This window comes from Cupressus sempervirens, chromosome 5 (assembly GCF_028749045.1).
Source record: "Cupressus sempervirens isolate cs-2001-9-10 chromosome 5, ASM2874904v1, whole genome shotgun sequence".
Taxonomy (NCBI): domain Eukaryota; kingdom Viridiplantae; phylum Streptophyta; class Pinopsida; order Cupressales; family Cupressaceae; genus Cupressus; species Cupressus sempervirens.
In genome coordinates this window covers 240,549,184-240,567,660 of record NC_143122.1, presented here as the reverse complement: position 1 = coordinate 240,567,660, position 18,477 = coordinate 240,549,184, and the positions used below count along the sequence as shown (strand labels likewise).

At 33.1% G+C, this 18,477-nt stretch overlaps 1 pseudogene; it reads right to left on the bottom strand.

Annotated features, from left to right (window-relative positions):
* LOC149555422 (DNA mismatch repair protein MSH2-like) overlaps positions 1 to 18,477 on the bottom strand; it is a 59,391-nt pseudogene that overhangs the window by 22,983 nt on the left and 17,931 nt on the right.

Here is an 18,477-nt window from a genome sequence, read left to right as displayed (position 1 = left end):
GATTATAAATTTCAAGAACTTCTACAACTTAATCATTTTCTTCAAAAAATGAAGTAGGAAACATACCAGATCTCAATTGGATTGAGGAATTCTTTCATCAAAAAGGATTTAAGTAATGTCAAGGAGTTATGATGGTTACACGCAAGCATGCACACCTCCTTTTTCTCTGCCACTACCTTCTTGAACCATTGAATTTCACCAATGTCCTTAATCTCATGACATACACCTGATAAAGGGTACACTAGATGTCCATGTAGTTGGACACAACCAATTTACTTGGTTTCTCTATGAATATAGGTCACATTTGTAACTACTTGAACTTCATTAGAAGAACATTCTCCTCAATGTGCTCTCTAAAAAAAATTTATTGGAACCTTGCACCCTTACATTTTCTTGAGCTGGTGATCACCCTAAGGAAATAAGATCCATTCTACATGAAATTATAGTATATTTTTTATTGGCTTAATAGAAAATATTACTTAGAAATAGATTACAAAGGAAGTGACCCAACATTAAAAAACTTGAATGAGAGTAGAAGTGAGAAATGAGCAAACTAAACAAGGAGAGGAACAAAAAATGACATGATCAGCACAACTGAAAATAGTGATTATTCCCACAAGAACTTAAAGTAAGAACAACATTCACTGTAGATTCTAGAGATTGGGCAAGAGCTAAGAGAATTATAAGGTCTGGTTACTTTTGAAAGGAAGGATCATGCAAGTAAGATAAAGAACTAAATGACTCCAAACACCACCAAATTATAGCAGATAACAAGAAACTTCTAGATTTCTTTATAGAAAACAAGAGTAGAATCACCGAGATGCAACTACAGTTTAAGGCTAAAGCCACAATAATCCTTAATTGCTCACATAAAGATACTATCAACTTTGGCAATTCTTAGTGTCTAGGCCCTACAGTGCTAGATCGAACAATATCTAGACCAAAAAAAAATCACAGAATTTTAAAATATCTAGTTGAATTTGACTCAGTTCACTTTTAAAATAAAACATATAAATTGAAAACATACTAAGTAGGGTGATGTAAAGGAAAATAAACAATATGGAGTGCCATAGTCGAAATAAAACACCATACCTACCTAATGAAAGTTGATTTACCTCCCATGTTTGGTCCAGTGATGATTTGGAACTAGCTTTTACCCCTCGCCTAGAAAATAGCCATATGATTAACATTATTAAAAAGATAATAATATTATTGTGATATAATGAAGGAAAGTAAAGATGAAAAAGTAGGCATTCATCTAAATCATGTTTACACAACTCACAAGACAACAATCATTTGTTATGAAATTTACACCATCTTGAGCTTCAACAAAAGGATGCCTGCTCCCCTTAAGTATAATGTCCCCTTCCTCCTAATAACTTGAAGACATGGAAAACATATATTTTATTTAACGAGGTATAGCCAACATAATTTTAGAGACAATTCAAATAAGAAAAATAAAATTCAAAACATATTCTTTTGACAAGAATTTATCGGTGAAGTGATATCTAGCGTCATATGGTGTTGGACAGCTCATAGCAAGATCAAAAAAACTAAGCAAAACATCTAGTTTAGAAAGTATACTGGCAATCACTTCAAAAATCTACATGCAGCATAACAAATTAATCATATGAAACTATAATTCTGAATTAATATTGATGAAGAAATCTCTGGAACACTTCAAATTATTCATAAAGGAAGTGATAAGTAACATTAATAATATTGCTGATATATACAGAACATGTTACAACTATTATTAATTTAGCACTTCAAGATTCAAAAAACCAAACTGTCAACTTCAAAATCAATTTTCTTTACACTGGATATGATGCAATGGGCTCTCAAGCTCTACTTAAGAGTAGAGCATCTCCATTAATATACAGAATACAAAAAATGGTCTAAACAAAATAGAAGGAGTAGTGAAAAACCAAAATGGAGCATGACAATTGGAAATGGGGCATGAAATTTAGAAATAGGGCCAGAACTTAAGGTCATGTTGCTATCTTATACTAAGTCATCCTTAAAAATGAGCTTAGATTTCCCGAGACATATTGCTTTATAACAACATATAGTCTACATGTACACTTATGTACTTAACTAAAATAAAATTACCCCATTTCCAATGATGAATGGTATAACAAATGGTCCTTTAGTTAGATGTCATAAAGGGGTAAAGGAGCTATCTTAAACCAAACAAAAATGTAACCCCGCTTTCAGGTCATTGCTAGAAAAAATATTACCATGAGGAACCCTGACCTTTCCGTTACTTATACAATCTTGAAAAATTCCTAAAGAAATATGAAGCATAGAGTTAATACTTAAATGTTAACATAGGCTGTCATTGTATGCTATCAAAGGCCTATGAGTTCAAGAACCAATTCATTCAAAACTTGTCTTATAGCATTACTTGATACCCATACAAAATCATCCAACTAGCATTAAGAAAAATTCAAATCAATCATCATCTACAAAAAAATTAGTTTTCCTGTAATAATACATTCTTTTTGGAAGATTCAATAAGCATGCAAAAGCAATAGCTTAACCTAGCCATTATTATTTGAAGTAATCATATAAGCTTTGAGGACTTTAGATAAAAATAGTTAGGACTCAACAACGAGTGAGGGCATATGAGTTAAAGCCATAAATATATTTAAAAAGAACACACAATATCAGAGAAATTTTTATTAAGAATAGTATAGAATTATTTCTCACAAAGATTAAATAGTAAATAAGGTTTAAAATAGACTTAAAAATACTTACCACATTAAATGTTGTTGTTATCTATACCACAGAAGTAACAAGTTGTCTTTGACTACTCAAATATTCATCTGATAACTTAATATATTGCTCCCCAAGTCACTTAAGTTTTGCATTTGTGAATTTGACTCCATCCTTCCGTGTCTCTAATATTATATACTATGTATTCAACTTCTTCCGTACTTTTGGTTCCTCTTCCTTTGTAATCCTACATACATGTCAAAATTGTGTGCCTTTGTCCAGTTTTAAAGCCTTGTCAATAGGAATATCCAAATCATCTATTGCTTTATGATGTTCTTTTTGAATTTTTTCTTCCACTTCATCTAGTTCACTCTTAAGTATCATTAGACTAGGATCATAACCAGCTTAGATCATGTACTCTCCATTTTCAAGTTGATTGAGATCAACAACAGCCTCCACAAGTGTTGTAAACTTTGTCAAATGCTCTTCATCTATCTAGAGTTCAAAGGCATCCAAATATCTTTCCTTGATCAATAAAGAAAATTCCCCTTGATATGAGTTGAGTGAACTTTTGATTACAAGAATTTGTATGCTTGTATGTCACATATACAATAACTATAGTTAACAAAAACAATCCAAAAATAGTTTAAGTGCTTGAAAACCATAGTTCTCATCTTGTAAAATATGTGATATCTACTAACTACAAGCTTAGCATGATAGCTAAGAACAATCATAGATGAAAAAATATACCATTTAATCAAAAAGTACAATTGCACAACACACAAATAAATTTAGGTACAAAGAAATTGTCAATTCAAAATCACAATATCATTGTTGTGAAAGAAACACATAATTCAATGCAAAAGTATCCATGTGATCATAGAAGAGAAAAAACACAAACCATGTTTATTGCAAATGCATAGTATAAAAAATCAAATACATTAAAACTTAAAGGTCCTTGCTTGGTAGAGCTTTACAATATCTTGTAGATTGGCCCTAACCTTCTCCAGTTTCTACACAAGTTAGTCAATATATACAATTCTTTTTAGATGAAGTCTTAAATCTTGGTGTAATGTTGCATCCTCAACAAATGCTTGCACCATATCTAGTCTACACTTGATCTCTTCTACATCTAAGAGAGGTTTCTTAAGCCACCTATTCAATGGTCTCTTCCCCATGCTAGCAGTACATGTCCTATTCATCAATCCAAATAAACTAAAGTTCTTGTTCACATCTGTTGTACTTTCAAGAACATTCAATGCTCATAAATTTGTAGCATCTAGCCACATAAATCTAATTATGTGATAATGTTGAATGGTAAACTTTCCATAATTTTTGTCATTTGCAAGAAAATCTATGTAAGAGAGGAGGGCCCCCAAAGCTCCATTGGTAGACTCTAAACTTGCAACTATGTCCTTCAATGACTCAAATAAACCTTTACAAGGTGACAAAGATCTTGATCAACATCCCTAGACTTGAAATCAGATTTCTTCTTTTTAGTTAAGAGAACATTACAACTTGCCAATACATCATGCAGGCATTTATTATCAGTGGACTTTCCACTGCTTAGAGGTAACAAGCATTTCCTACAACCAAGAGCTATCATAGAAGATTCCAAGTTTGAGTATTGGTTGTCATCAAGAAACTTGGCGATGCCTAAAGTTATCTTTGTCAAGTCAAAAAAGGCCATATGCACAAGGTAATCATTCTCATGAATAACATATTGAAGAGCAATTATTATTGGTGTATCATGCATATCATTGCTAGCAAAGAGAACTTCCTCAAAACTACTAAGCTTGCCAGGGGTTCCATTTTTTTCCAACCTCCAATTTGATCCACTTCCCTCAAAAAGCTCCACAATATGATCAGTCCTCTCTAACAACAAGTTTCTGATAATCATTTCAAACATATTCCTACTAATGCTCACACTTGAGAGAGCATCATGTCCATTACCCAACTAGCAAAGAGTAGTTGTGGTGTGGTAGTAAGCTTTTGCAATGAAGAGTGAATCATCCCCATGAGCAGTATAGTAATCTTGATATCATTAAATCTTTAGTCAATTCTATGATCATATTATCATCTATCAACTTGAATAACTCAGATTTTGTGTTATTGGTAAAGGTTTGTGACTGCTCTTCTTTCATATCCCTTATATCTCTGTGTGCCCCCATCATTTGATAATCTATGATAGAGTGTTGAATCTTATTTGATGCCTAGTTGAATAGATGAATTCATATCTTAAAGCATTATATCACAACCTCCATCAGCCAATGACAATTTTATATGTGACTCTTGATTTGAGTCAAAGTGTAATATTTTGATAATTTTCTAGTAATCAATAACTGTCTATTGGACCCTCACCAATATTTAGTTGATATATAGTCGAACTGCTTCCATTGAAAACTTACTAGTTTCCTTTCCACTCACTGCCTTCCTCAAATGGGATGTTAGCATACTCTACTACTGCAATCTCCCCTATTGAGACTTTTACAAACTTACTCTACTATTCACAACTAGGGTTTAGATCCCACTCAGAAATAATGATATAAAACTTTCCTTACTAGGAGAGTGCCAATTCCTAATGATCAATTTTCATCATTATGCATTTGAATTACATTAAGGAATTATTGATGATTCACAATACATTTTCAACCATTCAATTCCTCGTTGCACTCTTCATCACTAAACTTGAGAAAGATGGGAAATTACTTGTCCATGGGCCTTGGAAACCATTTATGAGTAGGCTCACTCAAAGAATTTGTGGCACATATATCTAATACCTATCATGAGGCTACCTCCTCAAGTATTAATTTCTTGGTTATCTAAGGGACTGCAGGGAAGAGAATTTCTAATGAGGAACAGGTAGGTGATAATTGGATGAACCTCATGGTATGCTTTTGGGTTTAGTTTGAAGTGGAAATGGTAAAATTCACCTAATTGGGTTTAACATGGGATGAACCTAATCCCCTTCCCAAGTATCTACTGGTGCCAAGACCAAGTAAAGGAATGGGACCCATAGTGTAGTGCACAATGCACTAACAATCCCTCCTTTAGGATGCACATGAGCGGGGAATGATTAGCCATTATATGAACTAGTCATTGTTGTCTTGTGATTCACATGTGAGCAGGTCACTATAGTCTTTGTGATGTATGTTGGAGATACTTATTATGTATGTGATATGGAAAGCTAGTTAACTTGTGTACCTATGATGTGTATTAAAGTTTTTGTATATGAGACAAGTGCTCATTATAATTATGATGTGTGTGATTTGTGATATGATCCTTATGAATATGTGTAAGTTTATACAAATAATGATAGGTGACAATAGAGATGGAACCATCGCCTGAATACAATGAGTATCTTTATTTGTGATGGGACCAAGTTTACACTTAATTAATAATAATAGTTAAAGAGACATTAGAGATCTCGTCAAGAGGAGAGAATGAGCTCCATATAATTGCAAACTATGAAGCCTCTAAATTTGTACTCAAGAATATGTAGGTAGGATCAGCAAGAGTGAACCCTTGAGGCTAAGGTCTAGGTCTAGGAATGACCCTAGTTATAGAAACTAAACAATATCATGAGTATTCATGAAGTGTGGTATCAATTTTTTTCCACCGTGATGAATGGAGGAGTTAAGAAATAGTTAAGAAATCATAAAATCATTTATATTGTTTATACATTGCACCATGCTACTCTAATATTGATAAATATGAAACATTTACTGCAGCAAGTCAAACTGCAATATTGCTATCAGGGTTCAATTCTAATATTATCATTATACATTTTCCTCTTATCCAGAGACAAGAATGTAGGCCATTCCAAAATGATGTCAATTGAATTTTCAAAAACCAATGTTTGCAAAACAACATGCCTTAAATTCATATCTTTTTGTTTGCTCCTAGTTATTATCTTTCTCTAGACCAACCAAGGGTAGAAACACACATGGGGCACATACTTGAGGATGCATGAATATATGAAGACAAAGGATATGAAAAATATACATATTGATGCATGAAGACACGAAGAATACATAGAACATACACATGAATGCATGAAGATACAAAGCATACATGAAGTATACACATTAATACATGAAGACACGAACCATACACAAAGTTTACACATTAATGCATAAGACACTGAGCATACACCAAGTATACACATAATACATTACATTGTTATATTTCTTCTTATTGACTTAGAATGATTCCTTTTTTTCATCCAATACCCTGCACGATGGCAAGATAGTGCTTTGATCCCATTGTAAGGTCCCTTATTGATACCTCCACTGATTTACACTACTATTCCCAACTAGGGTTTAGATCCTGCACAAAAATGGAAATATAAAACATTCCTTACAAGGAGAATGTCAATTCCTAATGATCAATGTTCATCATTATGCATTTCAATTACATTAACAAATAATTGTTGATTCACAATACATATTCAAGCATTCAATTCCCCACTGCACTCTTCATCACTAACCTTAAGAAAGATGGAAAATTGCTTTTTAGAGGGCCTTGCAAACCCTCTACAAGTAGGATCCCTCAAAGGATTTGTGGCACATATAATAATTACCTATTTTTGGGCTATGTGCTCAAAGATTCATGATATACATCCATACCATTGGCTTAAAAACTTCCTCCAACATGGTATTACTCCAACCCTGACAAGCCAACCTATCCTCTTAACTGTATTAGTGAGTGAACAAGGATTAGACTAAGTATATATTAATAACTCTTAAAGTAAATGCACTTGGGGATAGCAACTTGGAATTTTCCTTATCAGGAGAGTACTAATTAACAATGATTAATTATACAACACTATGTCCTACACTAGATTAAGAAATAATCACTTATTTATAATACATACCTATGCCTTTAATCTTGTATGACCATTTGTAATCCCCAATCTTACAAAATTTGGAACATTACTTGTCCATGGGAATATTGGAACCATTTGTGAGTAGGAGTGATTTAAATTTTAAATAAATGTTGATGAACTACAATTCTATTTTATTAAATGATGAGGAACAATTTAAATAAATAATGAAGAAGCACGATCTAAATTTAAGAAATTGGTTTTGATTTTGTGAATGAAGTGAGATGATTTAATTAATATGAATTATTTCAATTTATCTATTTTATGAGTCCTACACTTTGGACTCTATAGCCATATAAAAAGGAACCTGCCCACTTCATTTCAAATCATAAACTCGGTCAACTCAAGCAAATCAAATAAGGAGCAAAGTAAATCTATTTACATCAGCAACTAACCATTTTTTAACAAGCCAAATTTTTGCACAGTGTTGATCAATGTTCATGATTAGGTCTATAAACATTGAAACTAAGACTGCTCAATTATGCAAGTCCACATTTTGGTGTGGAGAAATCAGCTCTAAAGGCTATAAGCTACAAGAGTGTGTTGAATTTGAAAATCTAAAAGTAATCATGCCTTGTGAAAACTCAAAACATCTCTAGATTTGAATTTCAAGCTAAGAGATCTCATTGAAATTAGACAATGTATCATATTTGTAAAGTAGTCATAAAGTATGTGTGGTCAAATTGCTTAAAGAGTCATTAAGCAGAGAATCAAATGGATAAATCAGAATTGTTCGTGATCTTGAATTCTGATTTCTTAAATAATGACTCCTATCGATTTAAATAAATATAAAAAGAAAAAACCTAATGAAGGGTGTTGTATGGTAGGTTAAATAATGGTAGGAGCTAATCAAGGAGAAGGCTCAAAGAAAAAGGAAAAGGCACCTAAAGATGGGATAAACTCAAGACAATGTAGTATTGTGCAGCTCAAACATGATTTATGAGACATGCCCCTTGAGAAAAACTTTACATCCAAATGGAAGAAAATTAATGACACCAAACTTGCTCCCTATAACATGAATTTGATAAGAGATAGAACATTTCAACACAATCCATCACCACGGGCAAAGAAAATCTTGAAGAATGGTATAGTTCATGCAACTGCATTTCCACCAGACAGACAATGGCCCAAGCTAATGGTTGAATGTACTAGAAGATATGATATTGAAACAAGTACTTACCCCTAAAGGAAATCTTGTGGTTGATATAATACTTGATAACATAAGGGATCCATTCAATATCTCATAGCAGAAAGATGACTTAATTAGAACATGAGAGTTTGTCATGAAAGAATTTGAAAAAAAAAAGAGGATGACTACATCACTCTTATCAAAAATGAATGGTTATAATCCAAGAAGCACAATACCAAGTTGTTGAAGTTGACCAAAGAAGATTTTAAAGAAGATATCAGGACCTCATAATCACATTGAATAAAGCAATTGGAAGCTCACAAGTGGCACTATTCAAACCATGGATGAGTTATTTAATCAAGAGTATCATTAATGCAAGTGAAAGATTTGATTGGGCAACAATGATCAATGACAACTTAAATTTATGGTTAAGAACTATGATGAAATCAATGAGATTTTACATGAGCTCATGTATGATCTACACAATTATGTGAGTACACAAGTACAAAGGATTGGAATGTTTGGGTGTAATTGGAATTGGACCAAGCCAATACATGATATATGATTATTATCCACAAATGTAACCTCAAGACAAAGATGGGTTTAAGATTGCAAACAAAGTCTTTGTTATGCACACAGTGAGAGTATTACAAGGCACCCCTAACAAGATTATCAAGTTGAGTGGAGAAATTTGTGAAGAAGTATGGATCATGGTATGTTAAATTTCCAAAATTCACCTACATCTATGTATTAGAAAGTACAGTATGCCCAATCAAACTCCCAAGGTTTCTATCAAATAGTTGTTGCTCAAAGAAGTTGCAAGGAAGTTAGTTATAAATGACAGGAGTTAGAAGCATATGAATAGGCTAGGAATTGCATTTCCACATAGTTTTGACACCAAATCTTGTCCATTGCTTCTAGTAGTAAGTAACAGAGAGAGAATTCAAGCATTGTTCTTTGGAGTTATAGGAAAGAAGATCTCATTTTGATCCATACTATCAAATTGAAAGAGCCTATGGAGTAAGATACAAGCACTTGGAGCATATTGAGAATCACTAATTGAGTGCATCTGATGATCATGAAATTAAGAGATCATTTTCCAAGATGTCAATATAATTGATTTGCACAAACATCATATACTCTTCATTATTGAAAGGAGAGCATATTGTACAAATCTAGAAGGGCATATAAATGATATATTTAGATTCTTTCTGCATTGATTATGACACATGGAATTAAAATCTCACCAGGATGTTGTAACCTTCAAATGGAAAATCGCATGTTGATTTGGCTTGTCTAAGTATTAGATTCAGCTTCCTCCAGTGATTTCTTTGCAAGAAGATGCAGATTCAAGGCACCGTAGGTAAAGAATCCTTGCACTTGGAAAGCTTGGCTTCAGAGTCCATGGTGTACTTTTCTTGTTGAGAAAATCCAGCCTAGGCATTCACTCTAGGACACCTAGAATGTTTCTTTGATCACAAGTTCACGCTTTCAAACTTGACAAAATTGTGTAAACACCTTCTACTTTCGTCCTCCGCCAATGTCTCAGAGCTACCATAGAATGAATGCAATGATTGTTCACCTTCCTCCAGCAATCATTCACCTTCCTCCAATGATGGATCCTATAAAATTTACCTATGAAGCCCCAATATTGCCTGCAATGATATCCTATGTGGACGAGAATGAAATAATATTAAACAATAATATCATAAACTAGTATAAGCCTATGTACATATAAGATTAAAATATTCTTTATTTCTTATGACCCAAGTTGGTTGAAATTTTGACCAATTTGGGAAAAATTAATACATTTTTTACCAATATGGGGATGAAAACCAAAAAATAAAATAAATCATACCTTCTGTCAAAAAATTTGGTAGAAAAACAAGTGCAAATGTACTAGTGATTCTTAAGATTATGCAATCACTAAAACTTGTAGGTTACTATCAAATCAACTTGCAAAACAGTAAAGCATGAAACATAATAGATTCATCAACACACTTGACATAATTTATGTGGAAACCCAATTTGGAAAAAACCACCAGTAACATGATACTCATTTTCACTCTTCTAAAGTTATGCCCTATAAAAGGCCAACCCTATTAAAGGTTACAATACACACTGTTAAATGTGACTAGGCTAAGGGATTTCAATCATCCTATTAGAAATGAGCCTTGTTAGAGGATTTTAGGTCATTCACTTGGAATGCCACCTAGTTAAAGGATTTACAAATGACTATTAGGTCAACCTTAATCCAAAGGATTTACCCTAGACTGATACAATTGTTAGAGAGTAACAGTAGAGCTTTGATCTAATACAACTTAGAACTTCTCTTGTAGATTATAGATATCTATTTAGTCCTCAATTCTATTTGGCCTTCATACTTTGTAGCTCTAATAGCTTGTTCACCCTTTAAGCATTCATCTTCTTAAGCCTTGTTGCTTAACATGTCATTGTAGACTCTTCTCTTAGGTCACTTGATGAAGCAAAACCCTTAACTCCTTCACTTCCTTAGGTTCTCGCACATGACAACTTCTCTTTATGACCAGATATTCCTCTAAATAGGAAATTAGGATATTTTCCCACTCATTTTCAATCATCCAAATTAGGGCTCAAATGGATTAGGTAGGATACAATGTATCTATCCCATATCTTGTATCTCTTCTAAAAATTCTCCTAGAATCCATTTGAATTCACCTAAAAATGGTTTACCTCAAATTTTGTGCCACTAGATCATCAACCTTATCTTCCACCTAGTTCATAAAATTCAACAATGCATCAGCTTGGCATTATCAATCTTTTGATGCTTGGCACATACTATGTTGCTTGAAATCTATTATGAAATCACTCAGCATCAACTAAAGTTTACTGATGCTCAACATCAACTAAACTTTACCCAGCATCAACTTTCTTGCTTGGCATCCACTAAAATTTGTTGTTACCCAACTCCAACTAATTCTTTTCTTGACTTGCACTAACTTTTCTCGACACCTACTATCAACTCAATCAAGCTTGGTAGACAAACTTTGTGTAACTTATTCTTCTAAACTTTCTAAGTGTAGCCAACATTTGTAACCTTAAGTAGATTATCAATACATCATGTCATCACTATCTTAACTAATCCTTGTACTTCATTACATAATCATAACTCAACCTTTTCTCTAGGTGCTTTTGTTATATTTTATTGATCAAATCCTCTTCATCAATCAACTAATTGATAGTACTTGAATCTTATAAGTAGTTGTCTTACCAGCAAATAGCAGGCTTGTCATCACTAACAAAACAATGATTGAAACACAGTCTTCTTCAACAATCTCCCTCTTTCAATAATCTCTCTTCAACAATGATCTTCTCAATTAGATCTTGACAATCTCCATCTTTAGCATTGATGGCAAACCAAACTGATCAACTAAGTCAATCAAATGATGAACATCTTGTTCAACCAAACTAAGTTAAAATAGTAAGACAATACTAAAAGGAAAAAACTTGTATCAAAATTTCTCCCTCTATCAACAACTTCCATCTTCTAATTAGGTTACAAAACTCCTTCTTATGACTCCCTTTGAGTTTCATCTTGTATCTCCTTCTTACTAGGTAGATTAGAATGTCTCCCTCTGTATTTATACTAGGTTGATTAGCAGAATGTCTCCCTCTATGATTATACATTTTGGCTTTGATATATCTCCCTTTTGATTAATAAATCTCTCCATCTTTTCTGGCTCTTGATCAATATCTCCCTATCTATTCTAACTCTTGATCAGTAGAATGTCTCCCTCTTTAACAATAATGTCAAAGACATATACCAAAAACTTGTCATCTCAAAACATGCAGATATAGGCTTTTGTAGTTTCTTCAGTTTCTCCCTCTGTCACCATGCTTGTGGCTGATTTTAAGTTTTAGCATCTCTTTGATTACTTTAGCAACTCCAAAAGTAAGATCCTCTACATCAATGTGTAACATATGAATTCAACTTGTTTGATGCAAGGCACTTCTCTTGTTATTTAGATAGCCTTTGATAGGGGTATTACCCCTAATTTACCTCTTAGATACGCATGAGCATCCTTAGGTAATGGTTTTGTGAAGATATCAACAATTTGTTCCTTTGTGTTGACATGTTCCATCTTCACTTCTTTATTTTGAACTAGCTTTCTCAAGTAATGATACTTGATTGCAATGTGATTTGTTTTTGTCTGCATCACTGGATTCTTTGATATATTGATAGCACATGTATTATCATAATAAAGTATGACTAGTTTTGTGATTTCTTCCTTCATTTCTTTGAGTATTTGTTTGATCCATACAATGTTTTTGCAATTTACAGCACTTGGCAACATATTCAGCTTCAACAGTAGATTGTGAAGTTCAACTTTGTTTCTTTCTAGTCCATGTAACTAGTCTTTTGCCTAAGAAAAATTTTCTTCCATTGGTGCTCTTTCTGTCATCAATGTTTCCAGCCCAATCAACATCAATGTAGGCTCTCAATCCAAACCTTTCATTCTTCTTGTAGTATAGACCAAACTCTTCTGTTCCTTTCAAATATCTCATTATTCTGTTTATAGCCATTAAATTATTCTCCCTAGGATTAGCAAAGAATCTTGCAACTATCCCTATAGATAATGCAATATCAAGTTTGTTATGTACTACATATTGCAATTTTTCAATCATAGACCTATACATGGTTTGGTTCACCTTAGTAGAATCATCATTCTTTGACAACTTGTGTCCTATCGCCATAGGTGTACTTACTAGTTTGGAATCCTCTAATCTAAAATTTTTCTATATCTCCTTGACATACTTTAACTGAGTGATATATATAGCATATTTCATCTAATAGACTTGCAAACCAACAAAAATTTTGATTTTTCCAAACATAGACATTTCAAATTCTTGCTTCATCTAATTTGCAAAATCCTTACATAAAGCATCTTGACCTCCAAATATGATATCATCAACAAATATTTCAAATAAAAAATACCTTTTCCTTTCTCTGTCTTTATGTCCAAATTATTGTTATCATCTATCCTTTCAAAACTAATCTTCACAAGATAGTTATGAATTCCCTCATACCATGCTCTTAATGCTTATTTCAAATCATATAGAGCTTTGCGTAGTCTACATACCATGTTCTTATTGCTATCATAAACAAAACCTTTTGGTTGTTCTATGTGAACTTCTTCCTCTAATATGCCATTTAGAAATGTAGATTTAACATCCATCTGATAAATTTTGAAACCTTTGTATGGAGCATAAGCAAGTAGAGTTCTTACTCCTTCCAATCTAGCAATAGGGGCAAATGTCTCTCCATAGTCAATTCCTTCTTCTTGTGCATACCCCTTGCAAACTAATCTTGCTTTGTTTCTTGTGACTTCACCATTCTCATCTAACTTATTTTTGAATACCCACTTGGTACCAATCACATTCTTGTTTTTTGGTCTAGGAACTAGACTCCATGTTTTTTTCTTCTCTACTTGTTCAATCTTCTCTTCCATAGCTTTGTACCAGTTAGCATCTTCTAGTGCATCTTTTACTGTTTTGGGTTCTTTCATGCTAAGAAAACATGTTTCACTTTTAAATCTATTTCTTGCCATTGTTCTAAGATTTTATCTCCAATGATTTGAGTAGCAAGATGATGTCTTTTGACATACTTAGACAATCTTGGTTCAACTCTTGTTTCTTCATTTTGTATTTCAATTTCAAAATCATTGTGTGTATCTCTATCAGGTATCTCAACATCTCTTTCATGTGTACTAATCTTAGAATTAGAATGTGAATCCACTTCATTTCATAACTCAGCATCTGAATGCAACTCAACATTCATAGGGTGTGACTTGACAATCATTGTAACTTCTTGTTGATTTGTAACTTGATTTGCAACATCTTCTCGAGTAGGAATACCATCATAAAAGTATACAAATGATTTGTATTCTTTTGACTTTTTCATAGGTTAAGCCTCATGTACTTTTATATATTCATCAAAATTCACATTTTCACTTTCCACAATTTTGTTAGGGTTAGTATTCAAACACTTATAAGCTTTACTTCTTGTGGAGTATCCTAGGAATATAACTTCTTCACATTTTGCACCAAGCTTGTCATTTCTAACCTCTTTAAGAATCTAACACTTACTTCCAAATATCTTAAAGTATTTTACATTGGGTGGATATACATACCATAGTTCAAAAGGTGTTGGATGAGTACCTTTCTTGATTTGCACATGGTTCAACCTATAGATAGTTGTACTTACAACTTCTCTCCAATATTTCAAAGCAACATTCTTCTCCATCATGAGTGTTTTAGCACAGTTCATTATAGATCTATTTCTCCTTTTAGCTATTCCATTTTGTGGAGGGGTTCTAGGGGAAAATGTCTATCTTTTTATTCCTCTATCATTATAGAACATCTCAAATTCACTTGATGTAAATTCTCCTCCTCTGTTAGATCTCAAACATTTTAAGACTTTTACCTTCTTCTTTTTCAACTCTTGCCAAGTACCACTTAAACATTTGAAAAGCATCAGATTTCTATCTCAAAAACATAATTGTCATCATCCTAGAATAATCATAAACAAATGGCATTATTTACTTATCTCGTTTGTAGCTTTGTACTTTAATTGGTCCACACAAGTTAGTATGAACAATCTCTAGTATTCCTTTAGAGGTATAAGTTTTACTCTTAAAACTTGACTTTGTCATTTTGCCTAGCTGACATTGTTTGCACACTACATTATCAGGCTTCTTCAACTTAGGAAAACCTCCAACTTATCAAAATTAATATGAAATAAACTTTTTTTCCAAAGCCATATATCATCAAATTTTACAACAAGATAAGTAGCATCCTCTATATCAAGATAGAATAAATTACTTCTAGTTTGATCACCTTTTTCAATCAATTTCACATTTGTTTCATATATCTTAGCAATTTTGCTTTCAAATTCAAACTTGCATCCCAAATTGTTCAATTGTGACACACTCAACAATTTATAGTTTAGTCCTTCAACATAGTAAGTATTGTCACATGAAATCTTATCTATGAGTTTGATAAAACCCTTTCCTTTTATCAAACATGGTGCATCATTACCAAAGCTTACACTATTTCCATCATAACAATTTAAGGTAATGAACTTAGATTTGTCTTTAGTCATGTGATGTGAAAATCCACTATCAATGATCCATCTATCATTTTTTTCACATAAGTCACAAGTGTAGTTGCCTCATCTTCATCAGATTTGTCTTTCATTGCAACATTCACCACTTCATCATCATGTTCTTCAGAATCATCCTTTGTTTCCTCTTTAGCAATGTAGCATGACATTTTGCCTTTATTTTTTTAATATTTTTTGTCATCTTCTCTTTTGATCTTATACTTTTCACCACCTTTGTAGTTCTTCTTCTATGTACATCTTGCAACAATATGACCAACCTCATTGCAATTGAAAAAAATGATGTGTAACTTGCCTTTGAACTTACCTTTATGATACAGGAGCATCTATCATGGATTTTTGTGGAGCTATGCTTCTCATGGTTAGGGATGTGTTGTAGACACATTTGGTAACCTTTCCTCATGGTTGCATAGAGAGTGGATGGATTGAGTTGAAGTTTGAGTTGTTTGTACCTTGCTGCTAGAACAATGTTTTTTGGTTTCTATGTGCCTGTTATAGGGTGTGTAACTAATTATAATTAATGAATGAGAGGCTTCACACTTCAAGGATTTAATAGTTCCTTTATCACTTCCTTTTGTTAAGATTTCAAGTCCTAATTCATTATAGGTTGGGAGATATGGCAGTTCTCCTAGAGTATCAAAATCTGGTAATTTTGTGCAATAGTCTGCTATGTATGACTTTTAGGATGGATGTACACTTTTTATTAGAAAATAAGCCTTTGTGAATTTAAGGAAATGTAGAGGACATATATTTCTTCCTATAGTTCAAAGCACAAGTTCTAATTCAATCAGAGCTAGGAGATATTGCAATTTTACTCAGATATTGATTTTTGGATATTTAATTGTTGTTGCAAGCCAACTTGTAGCATTTAATTTATGTATTTGTATTTAATTTGTGTTCTAGGATGACTTGTAGCTTAGATTGGTATAATTAGGTTTTTTGGAGAATTCTTTAGTCATTATGATCCATCATGGAGAAGAGGAGGTAGCTAAAGAGCAAGTTTTTCCTGAGTCTGTGGGCAAAGCACCGAATGTGAGGCAGTTTATAGCAGGATTGTGATGGAGTTGTGAGTGTGTGAAAAAAGCACCGAATGTGAGATAGTTTACACTTTGATCTTGGATAAATTTTGAGAAGGGCTAGTAGTTGTGTCTGGAAAACAAGGAAGTTTCTTGGTGGGCTTGTGAGCATAAGTTTACATTTCCTTGATGGTTTCTTCCAGATTTTTGTTATGTTACAGATCTAGGCTAGCTAAGATTGGTTTGTAAGTTGGATCTTGATAGATCTTGTAGAATTTATTTTGTAATTTCTATTTGTATTTGGCCCTAACTCAGAAGGCCTCACAGTTGGGCATATTGCATGTAATCAGTTATATTTTATAAATCAAGTATTGTAATTTGGTATCAGATCTTGCATTATTGTTTCTTGCTCTTGTATTTTCATTGTGTGGTTATATAGCTAGGGGCTAGAACATCTCCTTTGGGGATTCTTTTGCCTTGCACTACTTTAGGTGGTATTAGAACAAGGTTGTTCTTGAGTGTGTAGACAGATCACTGAAACTAGGGTAGTTTTCACCAGGACTTGGGTGGAGAAGTAGATCTGAGTTGATCTTGATCTGGTGGTGGATTTTCTTTTTGGATTCCTAGATCTCTTGGTTGTGAGGTGGTAGATCATGGTTCTGACTTACAACTATAGACGACTTGCAGATTGATTAATGGATGCAAAGATGGAAGACTGATCTAATTAAGACATGATCATAGAGAGATTGTGGGTTGTATATCTATGGTCCTAGACTTGTGATGTGGTTCCTAATTACTCATGCAAGGTGGCAGGTTGTGATTTGACTTGCAAACAATTTGAAGTTGTCACAAGGAGTGTAGGAAGGATTTGGCATAGAGGGTTTACGAAGATCTTGGGAGATGGCTCCAAGAAGATTAGACCCTGAGATGATTGTGAATCTCCATGATGTGGTGGAGAGGAATTTTCTAAGATTTCTACTTAGTTTAAAGCTAATTTGGTTGATTGAACTAAGAAGGTGGTTGCTTAGTTAGAAACTAGTTCAGATGATCAAGATAAGGATAGGATGAGGAAGGAATTTCATAGATGTTTGTGGAGCTAGAGTCTACTGATTTAGAAGAAAGTTGTTTGGCTGATTAAGAGACTTGTTCAAGAAATAATATGGCATAACAAGGTCGAGGTGGAAGAGGTTAGTTGTGTTGATCAATTTGTAAATTTTGATACAAAAATTGTAGAGCAGTTGAAGGTTATTGCTGAAGATATTCCTAACCTTGTTGATGTTGAGACAGAGGTTGATTTTCATGATTAGTTGGTTGAATCTAACATGGAAATTTTAGAGCACTTGGTCATGGATGATCCATTTTTTGTTGGTGATGATTTGTGTATTGTTGTGAGTAATAATATTGTTGAAATTGTTGATTATGAGGATTTGCATGTGTTTGTTGATATGGATCTAAATTTATATGTTGTTGCTGAGATGATTAAGGGTGTAGGTGTTTCTATTGATGTGGAGTTTGATGTTGCTGGTGTGGATTCACTAGTTAGTGATTTGGTTTTGGATCTACATGATAC